General features: G+C 54.5%; 11 non-coding genes across 11 annotated transcripts; all 11 read right to left on the bottom strand.

Annotated features, from left to right (window-relative positions):
• Window positions 1-1,351: 1,351 nt before the first annotated feature.
• TRNAY-GUA (transfer RNA tyrosine (anticodon GUA)) lies at window positions 1,352-1,445 on the bottom strand. The gene is made up of 2 exons: window positions 1,409-1,445; window positions 1,352-1,387 (listed from the first exon to the last, which is right to left on the bottom strand). It is a non-coding gene; the product is annotated as a tRNA-Tyr (tRNA).
• Window positions 1,446-3,425: 1,980 nt separating this feature from the next.
• TRNAY-GUA (transfer RNA tyrosine (anticodon GUA)) lies at window positions 3,426-3,519 on the bottom strand. Its single transcript has 2 exons — window positions 3,483-3,519; window positions 3,426-3,461 (listed from the first exon to the last, which is right to left on the bottom strand). It is a non-coding gene; the product is annotated as a tRNA-Tyr (tRNA).
• Window positions 3,520-5,499: 1,980 nt separating this feature from the next.
• On the bottom strand, window positions 5,500-5,593 carry TRNAY-GUA (transfer RNA tyrosine (anticodon GUA)). The gene is made up of 2 exons: window positions 5,557-5,593; window positions 5,500-5,535 (listed from the first exon to the last, which is right to left on the bottom strand). It is a non-coding gene; the product is annotated as a tRNA-Tyr (tRNA).
• Window positions 5,594-7,574: 1,981 nt separating this feature from the next.
• Window positions 7,575-7,668, bottom strand: TRNAY-GUA (transfer RNA tyrosine (anticodon GUA)). The gene is made up of 2 exons: window positions 7,632-7,668; window positions 7,575-7,610 (listed from the first exon to the last, which is right to left on the bottom strand). It is a non-coding gene; the product is annotated as a tRNA-Tyr (tRNA).
• A 1,978-nt stretch (window positions 7,669-9,646) lies between these two features.
• Window positions 9,647-9,740, bottom strand: TRNAY-GUA (transfer RNA tyrosine (anticodon GUA)). Its single transcript has 2 exons — window positions 9,704-9,740; window positions 9,647-9,682 (listed from the first exon to the last, which is right to left on the bottom strand). It is a non-coding gene; the product is annotated as a tRNA-Tyr (tRNA).
• Window positions 9,741-11,721: 1,981 nt separating this feature from the next.
• TRNAY-GUA (transfer RNA tyrosine (anticodon GUA)) lies at window positions 11,722-11,815 on the bottom strand. The gene is made up of 2 exons: window positions 11,779-11,815; window positions 11,722-11,757 (listed from the first exon to the last, which is right to left on the bottom strand). It is a non-coding gene; the product is annotated as a tRNA-Tyr (tRNA).
• Window positions 11,816-15,867: 4,052 nt separating this feature from the next.
• Window positions 15,868-15,961, bottom strand: TRNAY-GUA (transfer RNA tyrosine (anticodon GUA)). The gene is made up of 2 exons: window positions 15,925-15,961; window positions 15,868-15,903 (listed from the first exon to the last, which is right to left on the bottom strand). It is a non-coding gene; the product is annotated as a tRNA-Tyr (tRNA).
• A 1,985-nt stretch (window positions 15,962-17,946) lies between these two features.
• Window positions 17,947-18,041, bottom strand: TRNAY-GUA (transfer RNA tyrosine (anticodon GUA)). Its single transcript has 2 exons — window positions 18,005-18,041; window positions 17,947-17,983 (listed from the first exon to the last, which is right to left on the bottom strand). It is a non-coding gene; the product is annotated as a tRNA-Tyr (tRNA).
• Window positions 18,042-20,021: 1,980 nt separating this feature from the next.
• Window positions 20,022-20,115, bottom strand: TRNAY-GUA (transfer RNA tyrosine (anticodon GUA)). The gene is made up of 2 exons: window positions 20,079-20,115; window positions 20,022-20,057 (listed from the first exon to the last, which is right to left on the bottom strand). It is a non-coding gene; the product is annotated as a tRNA-Tyr (tRNA).
• A 1,981-nt stretch (window positions 20,116-22,096) lies between these two features.
• Window positions 22,097-22,190, bottom strand: TRNAY-GUA (transfer RNA tyrosine (anticodon GUA)). Its single transcript has 2 exons — window positions 22,154-22,190; window positions 22,097-22,132 (listed from the first exon to the last, which is right to left on the bottom strand). It is a non-coding gene; the product is annotated as a tRNA-Tyr (tRNA).
• A 1,981-nt stretch (window positions 22,191-24,171) lies between these two features.
• Window positions 24,172-24,265, bottom strand: TRNAY-GUA (transfer RNA tyrosine (anticodon GUA)). Its single transcript has 2 exons — window positions 24,229-24,265; window positions 24,172-24,207 (listed from the first exon to the last, which is right to left on the bottom strand). It is a non-coding gene; the product is annotated as a tRNA-Tyr (tRNA).
• Between the last annotated feature and the right edge of the window lie 1,007 nt (window positions 24,266-25,272).

Raw genomic sequence — 25,272 nt, 5'->3', positions numbered from 1 at the left:
AGTAGCTGCCCCTTTGGCTGCCTGAGGACAAAAGGCTTGCCGCAAAGACAAGAGTGGACCGGAACGCTCCTTTCTGCGCAGACGTCAAGGGTGTATGTGGGTGCAAGCGGGTTGGGGGAAAAAACAGAGAGGGAAAGAGCAGCAGCTTGGAGAATGCGGGCATCGATCCCACTACCTCTCACATGCGAAGCGAGCGCTCTACCACTTGAGCTAATTCCCCACATAGCCACAAGGGGCCTCACCTCCTCCGCCACCCACTCTCAACTCAGCGCAAACCCATTCCAGACATCTCTTCACACCGCAAAACAAACTACCTTTCCAAGGTGCTGGGCAAGCGTAAAGGACCTCCACTCAACAAGGACACGGGACATAGCAAACAACGCTGCTCCCCTTTCTGGCCTTTCAACTAATACACCTTTCCAAAGACCATCAGAGAAGCTCACACACGCCCATGCCTTGCACACTCACACGTACCTAATGCCTCCGTTCACGACAACAAGAAGAGCAAAGACAGCAAAATAAAGGGGTCGAGTTGCCTCCTTGCCTCACGGCGCCTATTCGGTGCACAGGCCAAGGACAGCAAAGCTTCAGATTATCTACGGGATAGCCCGGCAGCTCCTTGACAGAAATTCCGCGAGATCGCGTTTGTAGCAATTCTCCGCCAGAAGCCTCTCACACACTCTGTGCAATCACGGTTGCCCAAGAAGAAATCCCAGCTCTACAAATGTGATGGAAAGGAAAGAAATAGAGCCGCGCCCTCACACTACTCCATAAACTGAGCTCTGTGACGCGGAGGAAAGATGGACAAAGAGAGAGCAAACCGCTGAAAGGCACACATTGCTACAACGAGGAGCATAATAGCCCGCCGTCAGCAGCGCACACAATCGGTTGAGCCTGAAGGACAAGGAACTCTCAGCGACTAAAGGGCCTTTTTTTTTTCCCGCTACATTCCCCTCCCCTCTGCCGCCAGAAAAGCCGTCCCCCCGCCACCTCTGACCCATGCGAAAAACACCGAAGACAGCGTGGGGACATAGCTACGGACAGGTTTTTTTTATGGCAAAGGCGCCCCGGGCTACCAGGGTGATCAATGGCACTTCTGAAGCCTGACATCGATAGCTAGATGTCTACGCTCTGAGTGCGGGTGGGCGAAGAAAAAGGAACTCTGCCTATAAAGGCGTCAGCTGTGCCCTAGGTCCTTGGAAGCAGGTGTGGTAGATGAAAGTAGCGGCAACTGGTGCTTTAAATGCAGCAGATTTCCAACGGCCAGTCTCGCACGAATGGAGTAAAAGACGGTAATAGCCAGAGTGGGAGCTCCAAAGAAGAGCGTGTCACGAAGGAAACAAAAGCCACTTCCTTCGAGCCGCAGTTGAACCAGCGACCTAAGGATTCCCACAAGAATTAATTAAGCCTACAGTCCTCCCCTCTACCAACTGAGCTATCGAAGGAAGACAGAAACAAAGGGCCCACAGTGACTCAAGGTGTCAGGCAGAAGTGCCACTGGCACTAACTGCTAATTATAGGCTTGCCCGTGCCCAGCTCTTCAAAGGAATAAGCGACACACACCTATCCCTTCATCCTCACGGCTGCCCCGGGTGGCCGCCTAGTCTACCCTCAATTCACCCAACGGGAAGCCCGCACGCAGATACCGCTCAAAGCCTCCCTAACAGGCATGACACGAAGACAACGCCGCAAGGGAAGAACGGAACGCGGGGGACGCGACGCTAGCCCTGCCCTCTAGCCGGGACGCCGCATCCCCCCGCTGACCCACAAGGGACCCCGGATTGTCTCAAGCACGCGCAGCACACCCCTGGCACCCCAGCCCTGATTCCCACCCACAATAGGGACGGTGGTGCAACCGAAAACCCGTCCGACGCCGAAGCCTCCTGCCTGGCTCGAAAGGGGCCTTTGCAAACACAACATGGGCTCAGCCCATTTCCCTTCCCCTTCGCCAATAATTGACACATTCCCACTCCCACCCTTTCACACCCGACTCGGCCTCCCACGCCTACCTCAGGAAAAACAAACACAAAGAGACTCGCAAAAGAAAAGAACTCAGACACACAGGCTTCTGAAAGAGTAGCTGCCCCTTTGGCTGCCTGAGGACAAAAGGCTTGCCGCAAAGACAAGAGTGGACCGGAACGCTCCTTTTTGCGCAGACGTCAAGGGTGTATGTGGGTGCAAGCGGGTTGGGGGAAAAAAGAAAGAGGGAAAGAGCAGCAGCTTGGAGAATGCGGGCATCGATCCCACTACCTCTCACATGCTAAGCGAGCGCTCTACCACTTGAGCTAACTCCCCACATAGCCATAAGTGGCCCCACCTCCTCCGCCACCCACTCTCAACTCAGCGCAAACCCATTCCAGACATCTCTTCACACCGCAAAACAAACTACCTTTCCAAGGTGCTGGGCAAGCGTAAAGGACCTCCACTCAACAAGGACACGGGACATAGCAAACAACGCTGCTCCCCTTTCGGGCCTTTCAACTAATACACCTTTCCAAAGACCATCAGAGAAGCTCACACACGCCCATGCCTTGCACACTCACACGTACCTAACGCCTCCGTTCACGACAACAAAAAGAGCAAAGACAGCAAAATAAAGGGGTCGAGTTGCCTCCTTGCCTCACTGCGCCTATTCGGTGCACAGGCCAAGGACAGCAAAGCTTCAGATTATCTACGGGATAGCCCGGCAGCTCCTTGACAGAAATTCCGCGAGATCGCGTTTGTAGCAATTCTCCGCCAGAAGCCTCTTACACACTCTGTGCAATCACGGTTGCCCAAGAAGAAATCCCAGCTCTACAAATGTGATGGAAAGGAAAGAAATAGAGCCGCGCCCCCACACTACTCCATAAACTGAGCTCTGTGACGCGGAGGAAAGATGGACAAAGAGAGAACAAACCGCTGAAAGGCACACATTGCTACAACGAGGAGCATAATAGCCCGCTGTCAGCAGCGCACACAATCGGTTGAGCCTGAAGGACAAGGAACTCTCAGCGACTAAAGGGCCTTTTTTTTTTCCCGCTACGTTCCCCTCCCCTCTGCCGCCAGAAAAGCCGTCCCCCCGCCATCTCTGACCCATGCGAAAAACACCGAAGACAGCGTGGGGACATAGCTACGGACAGGTTTTTTTATGGCAAAGGCGCCCCGGGCTACCAGGGTGATCAATGGCACTTCTGAAGCCTGACATCGATAGCTAGATGTCTATGCTGTGAGTGCGGGTGGGCGAAGAAAAAGGAACTCTGCCTATAAAGGCGTCAGCTGTGCCCTAGGTCCTTGGAAGCAGGTGTGGTAGATGAAAGTAGCGGCAAGTGGTGCTTTAAATGCAGCAGATTTCCAACGGCCAGTCTCGCACGAATGGAGTAAAAGACGGCAATGGCCAGAGTGGGAGCTCCAAAGAAGAGCGTGTCATGAAGGAAACAAAAGTCACTTCCTTCGAGCCGGAGTTGAACCAGCGACCTAAGGATTCCCACAAGAATTAATTAAGCCTACAGTCCTCCGCTCTACCAACTGAGCTATCGAAGGAAGACAGAAACAAATGGCCCACAGTGACTCAAGGTGTCAGGCAGAAGTGCCACTGGCACTAACTGCTAATTATAGGCTTGCCCGTGCCCAGCCCTTCAAAGGAATAAGCCACACACACCTATCCCTTCATCCTCACGGCTGCCCCGGGTGGCCGCCTAGTCTACCCTCAATTCACCCAACGGGAAGCCCGCACGCAGATACCGCTCAAAGCCTCCCTAACAGGCATGACACGAAGACAACGCCGCAAGGGAAGAACGGAACGCGGGGGACGCGACGCTAGCCCTGCCCTCTAGCCGGGATGCCGCATCCCCCCGCTGACCCACAAGGGACCCCGGATTGTCTCAAGCACGCGCAGCACACCCCTGGCACCCCAGACTTGATTCCCACCCACAATAGGGACGGTGGTGCAACCGAAAACCCGTCCGACGCCGAAGCCTCCTGCCTGGCTCGAAAGGGGCCTTTGCAAACACAACATGGGCTCAGCCCATTTCCCTTCCCCTTCGCCAATAATTGACACATTCCCACTCCCACCCTTTCACACCCGACTCGGCCTCCCACGCCTACCTCAGGAAAAACAAACACAAAGAGACTCGCAAAAGAAAAGAACTCAGACACACAGGCTTCTGAAAGAGTAGCTGCCCCTTTGGCTGCCTGAGGACAAAAGGCTTGCCGCAAAGACAAGAGTGGACCGGAACGCTCCTTTCTGTGCAGACGTCAAGGGTGTATGTGGGTGCAAGCGGGTTGGGGGAAAAAAGAGAGAGGGAAAGAGCAGCAGCTTGGAGAATGCGGGCATCGATCCCACTACCTCTCACATGCGAAGCGAGCGCTCTACCACTTGAGCTAATTCCCCACATAGCCACAAGGGGCCCCACCTCCTCCGCCACCCACTCTCAACTCAGCGCAAACCCATTCCAGACATCTCTTCACACCGCAGAACAAACTACCTTTCCAAGGTGCTGGGCAAGCGTAAAGGACCTCCACTCAACAAGGACACGGGACATAGCAAACAACGCTGCTCCCCTTTCTGGCCTTTCAACTAATACACCTTTCCAAAGACCATCAGAGAAGCTCACACACGCCCATGCCTTGCACACTCACACGTACCTAATGCCTCCGTTCACGACAACAAGAAGAGCAAAGACAGCAAAATAAAGGGGTCGAGTTGCCTCCTTGCCTCACGGCGCCTATTCGGTGCACAGGCCAAGGACAGCAAAGCTTCAGATTATCTACGGGATACCCCGGCAGCTCCTTGACAGAAATTCCGCGAGATCGCGTTTGTAGCAATTCTCCGCCAGAAGCCTCTCACACACTCTGTGCAATCACGGTTGCCCAAGAAGAAATCCCAGCTCTACAAATGTGATGGAAAGGAAAGAAATAGAGCCGCGCCCTCACACTACTCCATAAACTGAGCTCTGTGACGCGGAGGAAAGATGGACAAAGAGAGAGCAAACCGCTGAAAGGCACACATTGCTACAACGAGGAGCATAATAGCCCGCCGTCAGCAGCGCACACAATCGGTTGAGCCTGAAGGACAAGGAACTCTCAGCGACTAAAGGGCCTTTTTTTTTTCCCGCTACGTTCCCCTCCCCTCTGCCGCCAGAAAAGCCGTCCCCCCGCCACCTCTGACCCATGCGAAAAACACCGAAGACAGCGTGGGGACATAGCTACGGACAGGTTTTTTTATGGCAAAGGCGCCCCGGGCTACCAGGGTGATCAATGGCACTTCTGAAGCCTGACATCGATAGCTAGATGTCTACGCTGTGAGTGCGGGTGGGCGAAGAAAAAGGAACTCTGCCTATAAAGGCGTCAGCTGTGCCCTAGGTCCTTGGAAGCAGGTGTGGTAGATGAAAGTAGCGGCAAGTGGTGCTTTAAATGCAGCAGATTTCCAACGGCCAGTCTCGCACGAATGGAGTAAAAGACGGTAATAGCCAGAGTGGGAGCTCCAAAGAAGAGCGTGTCACGAAGGAAACAAAAGCCACTTCCTTCGAGCCGGAGTTGAACCAGCGACCTAAGGATTCCCACAAGAATTAATTAAGCCTACAGTCCTCCGCTCTACCAACTGAGCTATCGAAGGAAGACAGAAACAAAGGGCCCACAGTGACTCAAGGTGTCAGGCAGAAGTGCCACTGGCACTAACTGCTAATTATAGGCTTGCCCGTGCCCAGCCCTTCAAAGGAATAAGCCACACACACCTATCCCTTCATCCTCACGGCTGCCCCGGGTGGCCGCCTAGTCTACCCTCAATTCACCCAACGGGAAGCCCGCACGCAGATACCGCTCAAAGCCTCCCTAACAGGCATGACACGAAGACAACGCCGCAAGGGAAGAACGGAACGCGGGGGACGCGACGCTAGCCCTGCCCTCTAGCCGGGACGCCGCATCCCCCCGCTGACCCACAAGGGACCCCGGATTGTCTCAAGCACGCGCAGCACACCCCTGGCACCCCAGCCCTGATTCCCACCCACAATAGGGACGGTGGTGCAACCGAAAAACCCGTCCGACGCCGAAGCCTCCTGCCTGGCTCGAAAGGGGCCTTTGCAAACACAACATGGGCTCAGCCCATTTCCCTTCCCCTTCGCCAATAATTGACACATTCCCACTCCCACCCTTTCACACCCGACTCGGCCTCCCACGCCTACCTCAGGAAAAACAAACACAAAGAGACTCGCAAAGAAAAGAACTCAGACACACAGGCTTCTGAAAGAGTAGCTGCCCCTTTGGCTGCCTGAGGACAAAAGGCTTGCCGCAAAGACAAGAGTGGACCGGAACGCTCCTTTCTGCGCAGACGTCAAGGGTGTATGTGGGTGCAAGCGGGTTGGGGGAAAAAAGAGAGAGGGAAAGAGCAGCAGCTTGGAGAATGCGGGCATCGATCCCACTACCTCTCACATGCGAAGCGAGCGCTCTACCACTTGAGCTAATTCCCCACATAGCCACAAGGGGCCCCACCTCCTCCGCCACCCACTCTCAACTCAGCGCAAACCCATTCCAGACATCTCTTCACACCGCAGAACAAACTACCTTTCCAAGGTGCTGGGCAAGCGTAAAGGACCTCCACTCAACAAGGACACGGGACATAGCAAACAACGCTGCTCCCCTTTCTGGCCTTTCAACTAATACACCTTTCCAAAGACCATCAGAGAAGCTCACACACGCCCATGCCTTGCACACTCACACGTACCTAATGCCTCCGTTCACGACAACAAGAAGAGCAAAGACAGCAAAATAAAGGGGTCGAGTTGCCTCCTTGCCTCACGGCGCCTATTCGGTGCACAGGCCAAGGACAGCAAAGCTTCAGATTATCTACGGGATAGCCCGGCAGCTCCTTGACAGAAATTCCGCGAGATCGCGTTTGTAGCAATTCTCCGCCAGAAGCCTCTCACACACTCTGTGCAATCACGGTTGCCCAAGAAGAATTCCCAGCTCTACAAATGTGATGGAAAGGAAAGAAATAGAGCCGCGCCCTCACACTACTCCATAAACTGAGCTCTGTGACGCGGAGGAAAGATGGACAAAGAGAGAGCAAACCGCTGAAAGGCACACATTGCTACAACGAGGAGCATAATAGCCCGCCGTCAGCAGCGCACACAATCGGTTGAGCCTGAAGGACAAGGAACTCTCAGCGACTAAAGGGCCTTTTTTTTTTCCCGCTACGTTCCCCTCCCCTCTGCCGCCAGAAAAGCCGTCCCCCCCGCCACCTCTGACCCATGCGAAAAACACCGAAGACAGCGTGGGGACATAGCTACGGACAGGTTTTTTTATGGCAAAGGCGCCCCGGGCTACCAGGGTGATCAATGGCACTTCTGAAGCCTGACATCGATAGCTAGATGTCTACGCTCTGAGTGCGGGTGGGCGAAGAAAAAGGAACTCTGCCTATAAAGGCATCAGCTGTGCCCTAGGTCCTTGGAAGCAGGTGTGGTAGATGAAAGTAGCGGCAACTGGTGCTTTAAATGCAGCAGATTTCCAACGGCCAGTCTCGCACGAATGGAGTAAAAGACGGTAATAGCCAGAGTGGGAGCTCCAAAGAAGAGCGTGTCACGAAGGAAACAAAAGCCACTTCCTTCGAGCCGGAGTTGAACCAGCGACCTAAGGATTCCCACAAGAATTAATTAAGCCTACAGTCCTCCGCTCTACCAACTGAGCTATCGAAGGAAGACAGAAACAAAGGGCCCACAGTGACTCAAGGTGTCAGGCAGAAGTGCCACTGGCACTAACTGCTAATTATAGGCTTGCCCGTGCCCAGCCCTTCAAAGGAATAAGCCACACACACCTATCCCTTCATCCTCACGGCTGCCCCGGGTGGCCGCCTAGTCTACCCTCAATTCACCCAACGGGAAGCCCGCACGCAGATACCGCTCAAAGCCTCCCTAACAGGCATGACACGAAGACAACGCCGCAAGGGAAGAACGGAACGCGGGGGACGCGACGCTAGCCCTGCCCTCTAGCCGGGACGCCGCATCCCCCCGCTGACCCACAAGGGACCCCGGATTGTCTCAAGCACGCGCAGCACACCCCTGGCACCCCAGACTTGATTCCCACCCACAATAGGGACGGTGGTGCAACCGAAAACCCGTCCGACGCCGAAGCCTCCTGCCTGGCTCGAAAGGGGCCTTTGCAAACACAACATGGGCTCAGCCATTTCCCTTCCCCTTCGCCAATAATTGACACATTCCCACTCCCACCCTTTCACACCCGACTCGGCCTCCCACGCCTACCTCAGGAAAAACAAACACAAAGAGACTCGCAAAAGAAAAGAACTCAGACACACAGGCTTCTGAAAGAGTAGCTGCCCCTTTGGCTGCCTGAGGACAAAAGGCTTGCCGCAAAGACAAGAGTGGACCGGAACGCTCCTTTCTGCGCAGACGTCAAGGGTGTATGTGGGTGCAAGCGGGTTGGGGGAAAAAAGAGAGAGGGAAAGAGCAGCAGCTTGGAGAATGCGGGCATCGATCCCACTACCTCTCACATGCGAAGCGAGCGCTCTACCACTTGAGCTAATTCCCCACATAGCCACAAGGGGCCCCACCTCCTCCGCCACCCACTCTCAACTCAGCGCAAACCCATTCCAGACATCTCTTCACACCGCAGAACAAACTACCTTTCCAAGGTGCTGGGCAAGCGTAAAGGACCTCCACTCAACAAGGACACGGGACATAGCAAACAACGCTGCTCCCCTTTCTGGCCTTTCAACTAATACACCTTTCCAAAGACCATCAGAGAAGCTCACACACGCCCATGCCTTGCACACTCACACGTACCTAATGCCTCCGTTCACGACAACAAGAAGAGCAAAGACAGCAAAATAAAGGGGTCGAGTTGCCTCCTTGCCTCACGGCGCCTATTCGGTGCACAGGCCAAGGACAGCAAAGCTTCAGATTATCTACGGGATAGCCCGGCAGCTCCTTGACAGAAATTCCGCGAGATCGCGTTTGTAGCAATTCTCCGCCAGAAGCCTCTCACACACTCTGTGCAATCACGGTTGCCCAAGAAGAATTCCCAGCTCTACAAATGTGATGGAAAGGAAAGAAATAGAGCCGCGCCCTCACACTACTCCATAAACTGAGCTCTGTGACGCGGAGGAAAGATGGACAAAGAGAGAGCAAACCGCTGAAAGGCACACATTGCTACAACGAGGAGCATAATAGCCCGCCGTCAGCAGCGCACACAATCAGTTGAGCCTGAAGGACAAGGAACTCTCAGCGACTAAAGGGCCTTTTTTTTTTCCCGCTACGTTCCCCTCCCCTCTGCCGCCAGAAAAGCCGTCCCCCGCCACCTCTGACCCATGCGAAAAACACCGAAGACAGCGTGGGGACATAGCTACGGACAGGTTTTTTTATGGCAAAGGCGCCCCGGGCTACCAGGGTGATCAATGGCACTTCTGAAGCCTGACATCGATAGCTAGATGTCTACGCTGTGAGTGCGGGTGGGCGAAGAAAAAGGAACTCTGCCTATAAAGGCGTCAGCTGTGCCCTAGGTCCTTGGAAGCAGGTGTGGTAGATGAAAGTAGCGGCAAGTGGTGCTTTAAATGCAGCAGATTTCCAACGGCCAGTCTCGCACGAATGGAGTAAAAGACGGTAATAGCCAGAGTGGGAGCTCCAAAGAAGAGCGTGTCACGAAGGAAACAAAAGCCACTTCCTTCGAGCCGGAGTTGAACCAGCGACCTAAGGATTCCCACAAGAATTAATTAAGCCTACAGTCCTCCGCTCTACCAACTGAGCTATCGAAGGAAGACAGAAACAAAGGGCCCACAGTGACTCAAGGTGTCAGGCAGAAGTGCCACTGGCACTAACTGCTAATTATAGGCTTGCCCGTGCCCAGCCCTTCAAAGGAATAAGCCACACACACCTATCCCTTCATCCTCACGGCTGCCCCGGGTGGCCGCCTAGTCTACCCTCAATTCACCCAACGGGAAGCCCGCACGCAGATACCGCTCAAAGCCTCCCTAACAGGCATGACACGAAGACAACGCCGCAAGGGAAGAACGGAACGCGGGGGACGCGACGCTAGCCCTGCCCTCTAGCCGGGACGCCGCATCCCCCCGCTGACCCACAAGGGACCCCGGATTGTCTCAAGCACGCGCAGCACACCCCTGGCACCCCAGCCCTGATTCCCACCCACAATAGGGACGGTGGTGCAACCGAAAACCCGTCCGACGCCGAAGCCTCCTGCCTGGCTCGAAAGGGGCCTTTGCAAACACAACATGGGCTCAGCCCATTTCCCTTCCCCTTCGCCAATAATTGACACATTCCCACTCCCACCCTTTCACACCCGACTCGGCCTCCCACGCCTACCTCAGGAAAAACAAACACAAAGAGACTCGCAAAAGAAAAGAACTCAGACACACAGGCTTCTGAAAGAGTAGCTGCCCCTTTGGCTGCCTGAGGACAAAAGGCTTGCCGCAAAGACAAGAGTGGACCGGAACGCTCCTTTCTGCGCAGACGTCAAGGGTGTATGTGGGTGCAAGCGGGTTGGGGGAAAAAAGAGAGAGAGAAAGAGCAGCAGCTTGGAGAATGCGGGCATCGATCCCACTACCTCTCACATGCGAAGCGAGCGCTCTACCACTTGAGCTAATTCCCCACATAGCCACAAGGGGCCCCACCTCCTCCGCCACCCACTCTCAACTCAGCGCAAACCCATTCCAGACATCTCTTCACACCGCAAAAACAAACTACCTTTCCAAGGTGCTGGGCAAGCGTAAAGGACCTCCACTCAACAAGGACACGGGACATAGCAAACAACGCTGCTCCCCTTTCGGGCCTTTCAACTAATACACCTTTCCAAAGACCATCAGAGAAGCTCACACACGCCCATGCCTTGCACACTCACACGTACCTAATGCCTCCGTTCACGACAACAAGAAGAGCAAAGACAGCAAAATAAAGGGGTCGAGTTGCCTCCTTGCCTCACGGCGCCTATTCGGTGCACAGGCCAAGGACAGCAAAGCTTCAGATTATCTACGGGATAGCCCGGCAGCTCCTTGACAGAAATTCCGCGAGATCGCGTTTGTAGCAATTCTCCGCCAGAAGCCTCTCACACACTCTGTGCAATCACGGTTGCCCAAGAAGAAATCCCAGCTCTACAAATGTGATGGAAAGGAAAGAAATAGAGCCGCGCCCTCACACTACTCCATAAACTGAGCTCTGTGACGCGGAGGAAAGATGGACAAAGAGAGAGCAAACCGCTGAAAGGCACACATTGCTACAACGAGGAGCATAATAGCCCGCCGTCAGCAGCGCACACAATCGGTTGAGCCTGAAGGACAAGGAACTCTCAGCGACTAAAGGGCCTTTTTTTTTTTCCCGCTACGTTCCCCTCCCCTCTGCCGCCAGAAAAGCCGTCCCCCCGCCATCTCTGACCCATGCGAAAAACACCGAAGACAGCGTGGGGACATAGCTACGGACAGGTTTTTTTATGGCAAAGGCGCCCCGGGCTACCAGGGTGATCAATGGCACTTCTGAAGCCTGACATCGATAGCTAGATGTCTATGCTGTGAGTGCGGGTGGGCGAAGAAAAAGGAACTCTGCCTATAAAGGCGTCAGCTGTGCCCTAGGTCCTTGAAGCAGGTGTGGTAGATGAAAGTAGCGGCAAGTGGTGCTTTAAATGCAGCAGATTTCCAACGGCCAGTCTCGCACGAATGGAGTAAAAGACGGCAATGGCCAGAGTGGGAGCTCCAAAGAAGAGCGTGTCATGAAGGAAACAAAAGCCACTTCCTTCGAGCCGGAGTTGAACCAGCGACCTAAAGATTCCCACAAGAATTAATTAAGCCTACAGTCCTCCCCTCTACCAACTGAGCTATCGAAGGAAGACAGAAACAAAGGGCCCACAGTGACTCAAGGTGTCAGGTAGAAGTGCCACTGGCACTAACTGCTAATTATAGGCTTGCCCGTGCCCAGCCCTTCAAAGGAATAAGCCACACACACCTATCCCTTCATCCTCACGGCTGCCCCAGGTGGCCGCCTAGTCTACCCTCAATTCACCCAACGGAAAGCCCGCACGCAGATACCGCTCAAAGCCTCCCTAACAGGCATGACACGAAGACAACGCCGCAAGGGAAGAACGGAACGCGGGGGACGCGACGCTAGCCCTGCCCTCTAGCCGGGACGCCGCATCCCCCCGCTGACCCACAAGGGACCCCGGATTGTCTCAAGCACACGCAGCACACCCCTGGCACCCCAGCCCTGATTCCCACCTACAATAGGGACGGTGGTGCAACCGAAAACCCGTCCGACGCCGAAGCCTCCTGCCTGGCTCGAAAGGGGCCTTTGCAAACACAACATGGGCTCAGCCCATTTCCCTTCCCCTTCGCCAATAATTGACACATTCCACTCCCACCCTTTCACACCCGACTCGGCCTCCCACGCCTACCTCAGGAAAAACAAACACAAAGAGACTCGCAAAAGAAAAGAACTCAGACACACAGGCTTCTGAAAGAGTAGCTGCCCCTTTGGCTGCCTGAGGACAAAAGGCTTGCCGCAAAGACAAGAGTGGACCGGAACGCTCCTTTCTGCGCAGACGTCAAGGGTGTATGTGGGTGCAAGCGGGTTGGGGGAAAAAAAGAGAGAGGGAAAGAGCAGCAGCTTGGAGAATGCGGGCATCGATCCCACTACCTCTCACATGTGAAGCGAGCGCTCTACCACTTGAGCTAATTCCCCACATAGCCACAAGGGGCCCCACCTCCTCCGCCACCCACTCTCAACTCAGCGCAAACCCATTCCAGACATCTCTTCACACCGCAGAACAAACTACCTTTCCAAGGTGCTGGGCAAGCGTAAAGGACCTCCACTCAACAAGGACACGGGACATAGCAAACAACGCTGCTCCCCTTTCTGGCCTTTCAACTAATACACCTTTCCAAAGACCATCAGAGAAGCTCACACACGCCCATGCCTTGCACACTCACACGTACCTAACGCCTCCGTTCACCACAACAAGAAGAGCAAAGACAGCAAAATAAAGGGGTCGAGTTGCCTCCTTGCCTCACGGCGCCTATTCGGTGCACAGGCCAAGGACAGCAAAGCTTCAGATTATCTACGGGATACCCCGGCAGCTCCTTGACAGAAATTCCGCGAGATCGCGTTTGTAGCAATTCTCCGCCAGAAGCCTCTCACACACTCTGTGCAATCACGGTTGCCCAAGAAGAAATCCCAGCTCTACAAATGTGATGGAAAGGAAAGAAATAGAGCCGCGCCCTCACACTACTCCATAAACTGAGCTCTGTGACACGGAGGAAAGATGGACAAAGAGAGAGCAAACCGCTGAAAGGCACACATTGCTACAACGAGGAGCATAATAGCCCGCCGTCAGCAGCGCACACAATCGGTTGAGCCTGAAGGACAAGGAACTCTCAGCGACTAAAGGGCCTTTTTTTTTCCCGCTACGTTCCCCTCCCCTCTGCCGCCAGAAAAGCCGTCCCCCCGCCATCTCTGACCCATGCGAAAAACACCGAAGACAGCATGGGGACATAGCTACGGACAGGTTTTTTTATGGCAAAGGCGCCCCGGGCTACCAGGGTGATCAATGGCACTTCTGAAGCCTGACATCGATAGCTAGATGTCTATGCTGTGAGTGCGGGTGGGCGAAGAAAAAGGAACTCTGCCTATAAAGGCGTCAGCTGTGCCCTAGGTCCTTGGAAGCAGGTGTGGTAGATGAAAGTAGCGGCAAGGTGGTGCTTTAAATGCAGCAGATTTCCAACGGCCAGTCTCGCACAAATGGAGTAAAAGACGGCAATGGCCAGAGTGGGAGCTCCAAAGAAGAGCGTGTCATGAAGGAAACAAAAGTCACTTCCTTCGAGCCGGAGTTGAACCAGCGAACCTAAGGATTCCCACAAGAATTAATTAAGCCTACAGTCCTCCGCTCTACAACTGAGGCTATCAAAGGAAGACAGAAACAAAGGGCCCACAGTGACTCAAGGTGTCAGGCAGAAGTGCCACTGGCACTAACTGCTAATTATAGGCTTGCCCGTGCCCAGCCCTTCAAAGGAATAAGCCACACACACCTATCCCTTCATCCTCACGGCTGCCCCGGGTGGCCGCCTAGTCTACCCTCAATTCACCCAACGGGAAGCCCGCACGCAGATACCGCTCAAAGCCTCCTAACAGGCATGACACGAAGAAAACGCCGCAAGGGAAGAACGGAACGCGGGGGACGCGACGCTAGCCCTGCCCTCTAGCCGGGACGCCGCATCCCCCCGCTGACCCACAAGGGACCCCGGATTGTCTCAAGCACGCGCAGGCACACCCTGGCACCCCAGCCCTGATTCCCACCCACAATAGGGACGGTGGTGCAACCGAAAACCCGTCCGACGCCGAAGCCTCCTGCCTGGCTCGAAAGGGGCCTTTGCAAACACAAACATGGGCTCAGCCCATTTCCCTTCCCCTTCGCCAATAATTGACACATTCCCACTCCCACCCTTTCACACCCGACTCGGCCTCCCACGCCTACCTCAGGAAAAACAAACACAAAGAGACTCGCAAAAGAAAAGAACTCAGACACACAGGCTTCTGAAAGAGTAGCTGCCCCTTTGGCTGCCTGAGGACAAAAGGCTTGCCGCAAAGACAAGAGTGGACCGGAACGCTCCTTTCTGCGCAGACGTCAGGGTGTATGTGGGTGCAAGCGGGTTGGGGGAAAAAACAGAGAGAGAAAGAGCAGCAGCTTGGAGAATGCGGGCATCGATCCCACTACCTCTCACATGCGAAGCGAGCGCTCTACCACTTGAGCTAATTCCCCACATAGTCACAAGGGGCCCCACCTCCTCCGCCACCCACTCTCAACTCAGCGCAAACCCATTCCAGACATCTCTTCACACCGCAAAACAAACTACCTTTCCAAGGTGCTGGGCAAGCGTAAAGGACCTCCACTCAACAAGGACACGGGACATAGCAAACAACGCTGCTCCCCTTTCTGGCCTTTCAACTAATACACCTTTCCAAAGACCATCAGAGAAGCTCACACACGCCCATGCCTTGCACACTCACACGTACCTAACGCCTCCGTTCACGACAACAAGAAGAGCAAAGACAGCAAAATAAAGGGGTCGAGTTGCCTCCTTGCCTCACGGCGCCTATTCGGTGCACAGGCCAAGGACAGCAAAGCTTCAGATTATCTACGGGATAGCCCGGCAGCTCCTTGACAGAAATTCCGCGAGATCGCGTTTGTAGCAATTCTCCGCCAGAAGCCTCTCACACACTCTGTGCAATCATGGTTGCCCAAGAAGAAATCCCAGCTCTACAAACGTGATGGAAAGGAAAGAAATAGAGCCGCGCCCTCACAATACTCCATAAACTGAGCTCTGTGACGCGGAGGAAAGATGGACAAAGAGAGAGCAAACCGCTGAAAGGCACACATTGCTACAACGAGGAGCATAATAGCCCGCCGTCAGCAGCGCACACAATCGGTTGAGCCTGAAGGACAAGGAACTCTCAGCGACTAAAGGGCCTTTTTTTTTCCCGCTACGTTCCCCTCCCCTCTGCCGCCAGAAAAGCCGTCCCCCCGCCACCTCTGACCCATGCGAAAAACACCGAAGACAGCGTGGGGACATAGCTACGGACAGGTTTTTTATGGCAAAGGCGCCCCGGGCTACCAGGGTGATCAATGGCACTTCTGAAGCCTGACATCGATAGCTAGATGTCTACGCTGTGAGTGCGGGTGGGCGAAGAAAAAGGAACTCTGCCTATAAAGGCGTCAGCTGTGCCCTAGGTCCTTGGAAGCAGGTGTGGTAGATGAAAGTAGCGGCAACTGGTGCTTTAAATGCAGCAGATTTCCAACGGCCAGTCTCGCACGAATGGAGTAAAAGACGGTAATAGCCAGAGTGGGAGCTCCAAAGAAGAGCGTGTCACGAAGGAAACAAAAGCCACTTCCTTCGAGCCGCAGTTGAACCAGCGACCTAAGGATTCCCACAAGAATTAATTAAGCCTACAGTCCTCCGCTCTACCAACTGAGCTATCGAAGGAAGACAGAAACAAAGGGCCCACAGTGACTCAAGGTGTCAGGCAGAAGTGCCACTGGCACTAACTGCTAATTATAGGCTTGCCCGTGCCCAGCCCTTCAAAGGAATAAGCCACACACACCTATCCCTTCATCCTCACGGCTGCCCCGGGTGGCCGCCTAGTCTACCCTCAATTCACCCAACGGGAAGCCCGCACGCAGATACCGCTCAAAGCCTCCCTAACAGGCATGACACGAAGACAACGCCGCAAGGGAAGAACGGAACGCGGGGGACGCGACGCTAGCCCTGCCCTCTAGCCGGGACGCCGCATCCCCCCGCTGACCCACAAGGGACCCCGGATTGTCTCAAGCACGCGCAGCACACCCCTGGCACCCCAGCCCTGATTCCCACCCACAATAGGGACGGAGGTGCAAACCGAAAACCCGTCCGACGCCGAAGCCTCCTGCCTGGCTCGAAAGGGGCCTTTGCAAACACAACATGGGCTCAGCCATTTCCCTTCCCCTTCGCCAATAATTGACACATTCCCACTCCCACCCTTTCACACCCGACTCGGCCTCCCACGCCTACCTCAGGAAAAACAAACACAAAGAGACTCGCAAAAGAAAAGAACTCAGACACACAGGCTTCTGAAAGAGTAGCTGCCCCTTTGGCTGCCTGAGGACAAAAGGCTTGCCGCAAAGACAAGAGTGGACCGGAACGCTCCTTTCTGCGCAGACGTCAAGGCTGTATGTGGGTGCAAGCGGGTTGGGGGAAAAAAGAGAGAGAGAAAGAGCAGCAGCTTGGAGAATGCGGGCATCGATCCCACTACCTCTCACATGCGAAGCGAGCGCTCTAACCACTTGAGCTAATTCCCCACATAGCCACAAGGGGCCCCACCTCCTCCGCCACCCACTCTCAACTCAGCGCAAACCCATTCCAGACATCTCTTCACACCGCAGAACAAACTACCTTTCCAAGGTGCTGGGCAAGCGTAAAGGACCTCCACTCAACAAGGACACGGGACATAGCAAACAACGCTGCTCCCCTTTCTGGCCTTTCAACTAATACACCTTTCCAAAGACCATCAGAGAAGCTCACACACGCCCATGCCTTGCACACTCACACGTACCTAATGCCTCCGTTCACGACAACAAGAAGAGCAAAGACAGCAAAAATAAAGGGGTCGAGTTGCCTCCTTGCCTCACGGCGCCTATTCGGTGCACAGGCCAAGGACAGCAAAGCTTCAGATTATCTACGGGATACCCCGGCAGCTCCTTGACAGAAATTCCGCGAGATCGCGTTTGTAGCAATTCTCCGCCAGAAGCCTCTCACACACTCTGTGCAATCACGGTTGCCCAAGAAGAATTCCCAGCTCTACAAATGTGATGGAAAAGGAAAGAAATAGAGCCGCGCCCTCACACTACTCCATAAACTGAGCTCTGTGACGCGGAGGAAAGATGGACAAAGAGAGAGCAAAACCGCTGAAAGGCACACATTGCTACAACGAGGAGCATAATAGCCCGCCGTCAGCAGCGCACAACAATCGGTTGAGCCTGAAGGACAAGGAACTCTCAGCGACTAAAGGGCCTTTTTTTTTCCCGCTACGTTCCCCTCCCCTCTGCCGCCAGAAAAGCCGTCCCCCCGCCATCTCTGACCCATGCGAAAAACACCGAAGACAGCGTGGGGACATAGCTACGGACAGGTTTTTTTATGGCAAAGGCGCCCCGGGCTACCAGGGTGATCAATGGCACTTCTGAAGCCTGACATCGATAGCTAGATGTCTACGCTGTGAGTGCGGGTGGGCGAAGAAAAAGGAACTCTGCCTATAAAGGCGTCAGCTGTGCCCTAGGTCCTTGGAAGCAGGTGTGGTAGATGAAAGTAGCGGCAAACTGGTGCTTTAAATGCAGCAGATTTCCAACGGCCAGTCTCGCACGAATGGAGTAAAAGACGGTAATAGCCAGAGTGGGAGCTCCAAAGAAGAGCGTGTCACGAAGGAAACAAAAGCCACTTCCTTCGAGCCGCAGTTGAACCAGGCGACCTAAGGATTCCCACAAGAATTAATTAAGCCTACAGTCCTCCGCTCTACCAACTGAGCTATCGAAGGAAGACAGAAACAAAGGGCCCACAGTGACTCAAGGTGTCAGGCAGAAGTGCCACTGGCACTAACTGCTAATTATAGGCTTGCCCGTGCCCAGCCCTTCAAAGGAATAAGCCACACACACCTATCCCTTCATCCTCACGGCTGCCCCGGGTGGCCGCCTAGTCTACCCTCAATTCACCCAACGGGAAGCCCGCACGCAGATACCGCTCAAAGCCTCCCTAACAGGCATGACACGAAGACAACGCCGCAAGAGAAGAACGGAACGCGGGGACGCGACGCTAGCCCTGCCCTCTAGCCGGGACGCCGCATCCCCCCGCTGACCCACAAGGGACCCGGATTGTCTCAAGCACGCGCAGCACACCCCTGGCACCCCAGCCCTGATTCCCACCCACAATAGGGACGGTGGTGCAACCGAAAAACCCGTCCGACGCCGAAGCCTCCTGCCTGGCTCGAAAGGGGCCTTTGCAAACACAACATGGGCTCAGCCCATTTCCCTTCCCCTTCGCCAATAACTGACACATTCCCACTCCCACCCTTTCACACCCGACTCGGCCTCCCACGCCTACCTCAGGAAAAACAAACACAAAGAGACTCGCAAAAGAAAAGAACTCAGACACACAGGCTTCTGAAAGAGTAGCTGCCCCTTTGGCTGCCTGAGGAAAAAAGGCTTGCCGCAAAGACAAGAGTGGACCGGAACGCTCCTTTCTGCGCAGACGTCAAGGGTGTATGTGGGTGCAAGCGGGTTGGGGGAAAAAAGAGAGAGGGAAAGAGCAGCAGCTTGGAGAATGCGGGCATCGATCCCACTACCTCTCACATGCGAAGCGAGCGCTCTACCACTTGAGCTAATTCCCCACATAGCCACAAGGGGCCCCACCTCCTCCGCCACCCACTCTCAACTCAGCGCAAACCCATTCCAGACATCTCTTCACACCGCAAAACAAACTACCTTTCCAAGGTGCTGGGCAAGCGTAAAGGACCTCCACTCAACAAGGACACGGGACATAGCAAACAACGCTGCTCCCCTTTCTGGCCTTTCAACTAATACACCTTTCCAAAGACCATCAGAGAAGCTCACACACGCCCATGCCTTGCACACTCACACGTACCTAACGCCTCCGTTCACGACAACAAGAAGAGCAAAGACAGCAAAATAAAGGGGTCGAGTTGCCTCCTTGCCTCACGGCGCCTATTTGGTGCACAGGCCAAGGACAGCAAAGCTTCAGATTATCTACGGGATAGCCCGGCAGCTCCTTGACAGAAATTCCGCGAGATCGCATTTGTAGCAATTCTCCGCCAGAAGCCTCTCACACACTCTGTGCAATCACGGTTGCCCAAGAAGAAATCCCAGCTCTACAAATGTGATGGAAAGGAAAGAAATAGAGCCGCGCCCTCACAATACTCCATAAACTGAGCTCTGTGACGTGGAGGAAAGATGGACAAAGAGAGAGCAAACCGCTGAAAGGCACACATTGCTACAACGAGGAGCATAATAGCCCGCCGTCAGCAGCGCACACAATCGGTTGAGCCTGAAGGACAAGGAACTCTCAGCGACTAAAGGGCCTTTTTTTTTTTCCCGCTACGTTCCCCTCCCCTCTGCCGCCAGAAAAGCCGTCCCCCCGCCATCTCTGACCCATGCGAAAAACACCGAAGACAGCGTGGGGACATAGCTACGGACAGGTTTTTTTATGGCAAAGGCGCCCCGGGCTACCAGGGTGATCAATGGCACTTCTGAAGCCTGACATCGATAGCTAGATGTCTACGCTGTGAGTGCGGGTGGGCGAAGAAAAAGGAACTCTGCCTATAAAGGCGTCAGCTGTGCCCTAGGTCCTTGGAAGCAGGTGTGGTAGATGAAAGTAGCGGCAACTGGTGCTTTAAATGCAGCAGATTTCCAACGGCCAGTCTCGCACGAATGGAGTAAAAGACGGTAATAGCCAGAGTGGGAGCTCCAAAGAAGAGCGTGTCACGAAGGAAACAAAAGCCACTTCCTTCGAGCCGCAGTTGAACCAGCGACCTAAGGATTCCCACAAGAATTAATTAAGCCTACAGTCCTCCGCTCTACCAACTGAGCTATCGAAGGAAGACAGAAACAAAGGGCCCACAGTGACTCAAGGTGTCAGGCAGAAGTGCCACTGGCACTAACTGCTAATTATAGGCTTGCCCGTGCCCAGCCCTTCAAAGGAATAAGCCACACACACCTATCCCTTCATCCTCACGGCTGCCCCGGGTGGCCGCCTAGTCTACCCTCAATTCACCCAACGGGAAGCCCGCACGCAGATACCGCTCAAAGCCTCCCTAACAGGCATGACACGAAGACAACGCCGCAAGGGAAGAACGGAACGCGGGGGACGCGACGCTAGCCCTGCCCTCTAGCCGGGACGCCGCATCCCCCCGCTGACCCACAAGGGACCCCGGATTGTCTCAAGCACGCGCAGCACACCCCTGGCACCCCAGCCCTGATTCCCACCCACAATAGGGACGGTGGTGCAACCGAAAACCCGTCCGACGCCGAAGCCTCCTGCCTGGCTCGAAAGGGGCCTTTGCAAACACAACATGGGCTCAGCCCATTTCCCTTCCCCTTCGCCAATAACTGACACATTCCCACTCCCACCCTTTCACACCCGACTCGGCCTCCCACGCCTACCTCAGGAAAAACAAACACAAAGAGACTCGCAAAAGAAAAGAACTCAGACACACAGGCTTCTGAAAGAGTAGCTGCCCCTTTGGCTGCCTGAGGAAAAAAAGGCTTGCCGCAAAGACAAGAGTGGACCGGAACGCTCCTTTCTGCGCAGACGTCAAGGGTGTATGTGGGTGCAAGCGGGTTGGGGGAAAAAAGAGAGAGGGAAAGAGCAGCAGCTTGGAGAATGCGGGCATCGATCCCACTACCTCTCACATGCGAAGCGAGCGCTCTACCACTTGAGCTAATTCCCCACATAGCCACAAGGGGCCCCACCTCCTCCGCCACCCACTCTCAACTCAGCGCAAACCCATTCCAGACATCTCTTCACACCGCAAAACAAACTACCTTTCCAAGGTGCTGGGCAAGCGTAAAGGACCTCCACTCAACAAGGACACGGGACATAGCAAACAACGCTGCTCCCCTTTCTGGCCTTTCAACTAATACACCTTTCCAAAGACCATCAGAGAAGCTCACACACGCCCATGCCTTGCACACTCACACGTACCTAACGCCTCCGTTCACGACAACAAGAAGAGCAAAGACAGCAAAATAAAGGGGTCGAGTTGCCTCCTTGCCTCACGGCGCCTATTTGGTGCACAGGCCAAGGACAGCAAAGCTTCAGATTATCTACGGGATAGCCCGGCAGCTCCTTGACAGAAATTCCGCGAGATCGCATTTGTAGCAATTCTCCGCCAGAAGCCTCTCACACACTCTGTGCAATCACGGTTGCCCAAGAAGAAATCCCAGCTCTACAAATGTGATGGAAAGGAAAGAAATAGAGCCGCGCCCTCACAATACTCCATAAACTGAGCTCTGTGACGTGGAGGAAAGATGGACAAAGAGAGAGCAAAACCGCTGAAAGGCACACATTGCTACAACGAGGAGCATAATAGCCCGCCGTCAGCAGCGCACACAATCGGTTGAGCCTGAAGGACAAGGAACTCTCAGCGACTAAAGGGCCTTTTTTTTTTCCCGCTACGTTCCCCTCCCCTCTGCCGCCAGAAAAGCCGTCCCCCCGCCATCTCTGACCCATGCGAAAAACACGAAGACAGCGTGGGGACATAGCTACGGACAGGTTTTTTTATGGCAAAGGCGCCCCGGGCTACCAGGGTGATCAATGGCACTTCTGAAGCCTGACATCGATAGCTAGATGTCTACGCTGTGAGTGCGGGTGGGCGAAGAAAAAGGAACTCTGCCTATAAAGGCGTCAGCTGTGCCCTAGGTCCTTGGAAGCAGGTGTGGTAGATGAAAGTAGCGGCAACTGGTGCTTTAAATGCAGCAGATTTCCAACGGCCAGTCTCGCACGAATGGAGTAAAAGACGGTAATAGCCAGAGTGGGAGCTCCAAAGAAGAGCGTGTCACGAAGGAAACAAAAGCCACTTCCTTCGAGCCGCAGTTGAACCAGCGACCTAAGGATTCCCACAAGAATTAATTAAGCCTACAGTCCTCCGCTCTACCAACTGAGCTATCGAAGGAAGACAGAAACAAAGGGCCCACAGTGACTCAAGGTGTCAGGCAGAAGTGCCACTGGCACTAACTGCTAATTATAGGCTTGCCCGTGCCCAGCCCTTCAAAGGAATAAGCCACACACACCTATCCCTTCATCCTCACGGCTGCCCCGGGTGGCCGCCTAGTCTACCCTCAATTCACCCAACGGGAAGCCCGCACGCAGATACCGCTCAAAGCCTCCCTAACAGGCATGACACGAAGACAACGCCGCAAGGGAAGAACGGAACGCGGGGGACGCGACGCTAGCCCTGCCCTCTAGCCGGGACGCCGCATCCCCCCGCTGACCCACAAGGGACCCCGGATTGTCTCAAGCACGCGCAGCACACCCCTGGCACCCCAGCCCTGATTCCCACCCACAATAGGGACGGTGGTGCAAACCGAAAACCCGTCCGACGCCGAAGCCTCCTGCCTGGCTCGAAAGGGGCCTTTGCAAACACAACATGGGCTCAGCCCATTTCCCTTCCCCTTCGCCAATAACTGACACATTCCCACTCCCACCCTTTCACACCCGACTCGGCCTCCCACACCTACCTCAGGAAAAACAAACACAAAGAGACTCGCAAAAGAAAAGAACTCAGACACACAGGCTTCTGAAAGAGTAGCTGCCCCTTTGGCTGCCTGAGGAAAAAAGGCTTGCCGCAAAGACAAGAGTGGACCGGAACGCTCCTTTCTGCGCAGACGTCAAGGCTGTATGTGGGTGCAAGCGGGTTGGGGGAAAAAAGAGAGAGGGAAAGAGCAGCAGCTTGGAGAATGCGGGCATCGATCCCACTACCTCTCACATGCGAAGCGAGCGCTCTACCACTTGAGCTAATTCCCCACATAGCCACAAGGGGCCCCACCTCCTCCGCCACCCACTCTCAACTCAGCGCAAACCCATTCCAGACATCTCTTCACACCGCAAAACAAACTACCTTTCCAAGGTGCTGGGCAAGCGTAAAGGACCTCCACTCAACAAGGACACGGGACATAGCAAACAACGCTGCTCCCCTTTCTGGCCTTTCAACTAATACACCTTTCCAAAGACCATCAGAGAAGCTCACACACGCCCATGCCTTGCACACTCACACGTACCTAACGCCTCCGTTCACGACAACAAGAAGAGCAAAGACAGCAAAATAAAGGGGTCGAGTTGCCTCCTTGCCTCACGGCGCCTATTTGGTGCACAGGCCAAGGACAGCAAAGCTTCAGATTATCTACGGGATAGCCCGGCAGCTCCTTGACAGAAATTCCGCGAGATCGCATTTGTAGCAATTCTCCGCCAGAAGCCTCTCACACACTCTGTGCAATCACGGTTGCCCAAGAAGAAATCCCAGCTCTACAAATGTGATGGAAAGGAAAGAAATAGAGCCGCGCCCTCACACTACTCCATAAACTGAGCTCTGTGACGCGGAGGAAAGATGGACAAAGAGAGAGCAAACCGCTGAAAGGCACACATTGCTACAACGAGGAGCATAATAGCCCGCCGTCAGCAGCGCACACAATCGGTTGAGCCTGAAGGACAAGGAACTCTCAGCGACTAAAGGGCCTTTTTTTTTTCCCGCTACGTTCCCCTCCCCTCTGCCGCCAGAAAAGCCGTCCCCCCGCCACCTCTGACCCATGCGAAAAACACCGAAGACAGCGTGGGGACATAGCTACGGACAGGTTTTTTTATGGCAAAGGCGCCCCGGGCTACCAGGGTGATCAATGGCACTTCTGAAGCCTGACATCGATAGCTAGATGTCTACGCTCTGAGTGCGGGTGGGCGAAGAAAAAGGAACTCTGCCTATAAAGGCGTCAGCTGTGCCCTAGGTCCTTGGAAGCAGGTGTGGTAGATGAAAGTAGCGGCAACTGGTGCTTTAAATGCAGCAGATTTCCAACGGCCAGTCTCGCACGAATGGAGTAAAAGACGGTAATAGCCAGAGTGGGAGCTCCAAAGAAGAGCGTGTCACGAAGGAAACAAAAGCCACTTCCTTCGAGCCGCAGTTGAACCAGCGACCTAAGGATTCCCACAAGAATTAATTAAGCCTACAGTCCTCCGCTCTACCAACTGAGCTATCGAAGGAAGACAGAAACAAAGGGCCCACAGTGACTCAAGGTGTCAGGCAGAAGTGCCACTGGCACTAACTGCTAATTATAGGCTTGCCCGTGCCCAGCCCTTCAAAGGAATAAGCCACACACACCTATCCCTTCATCCTCACGGCTGCCCCGGGTGGCCGCCTAGTCTACCCTCAATTCACCCAACGGGAAGCCCGCACGCAGATACCGCTCAAAGCCTCCCTAACAGGCATGACACGAAGACAACGCCGCAAGGGAAGAACGGAACGCGGGGGACGCGACGCTAGCCCTGCCCTCTAGCCGGGACGCCGCATCCCCCCGCTGACCCACAAGGGACCCCGGATTGTCTCAAGCACGCGCAGCACACCCCTGGCACCCCAGCCCTGATTCCCACCCACAATAGGGACGGTGGTGCAACCGAAAACCCGTCCGACGCCGAAGCCTCCTGCCTGGCTCGAAAGGGGCCTTTGCAAACACAACATGGGCTCAGCCCATTTCCCTTCCCCTTCGCCAATAATTGACACATTCCCACTCCCACCCTTTCACACCCGACTCGGCCTCCCACGCCTACCTCAGGAAAAACAAACACAAAGAGACTCGCAAAAGAAAAGAACTCAGACACACAGGCTTCTGAAAGAGTAGCTGCCCCTTTGGCTGCCTGAGGACAAAAGGCTTGCCGCAAAGACAAGAGTGGACCGGAACGCTCCTTTCTGCGCAGACGTCAAGGCTGTATGTGGGTGCAAGCTGGTGGGAAGGTGGAGGGAGGAAAGAGAGAGATGGGAGGGAAAGAGTAGCAGTTTGGAGAATGCAGGCAACAAGAAGACCAAAACAACAAAGTAACCCTATTTGTATCCAGGAGGTGGGTGGGCGAAGCCCATCCATTTCTAACAGCAGAGTAATAGAAGGCAGATATACCCGCCACTGGAGATGTAGTTTTCTGTTCCCTTGCTGAGCAGAGCAGGTGCTGTTCCGGGCTAATTAGAATACCTGACTTCAATTTACCTTCAAGGAGTC

Source organism: Gopherus flavomarginatus, chromosome 2, assembly GCF_025201925.1.
Source record: "Gopherus flavomarginatus isolate rGopFla2 chromosome 2, rGopFla2.mat.asm, whole genome shotgun sequence".
In the NCBI taxonomy this organism is placed as follows: Eukaryota; Metazoa; Chordata; order Testudines; family Testudinidae; genus Gopherus; species Gopherus flavomarginatus.
Note: the sequence above shows the minus strand (reverse complement) of the source record. Positions and strands in the feature narration are given on the sequence as shown.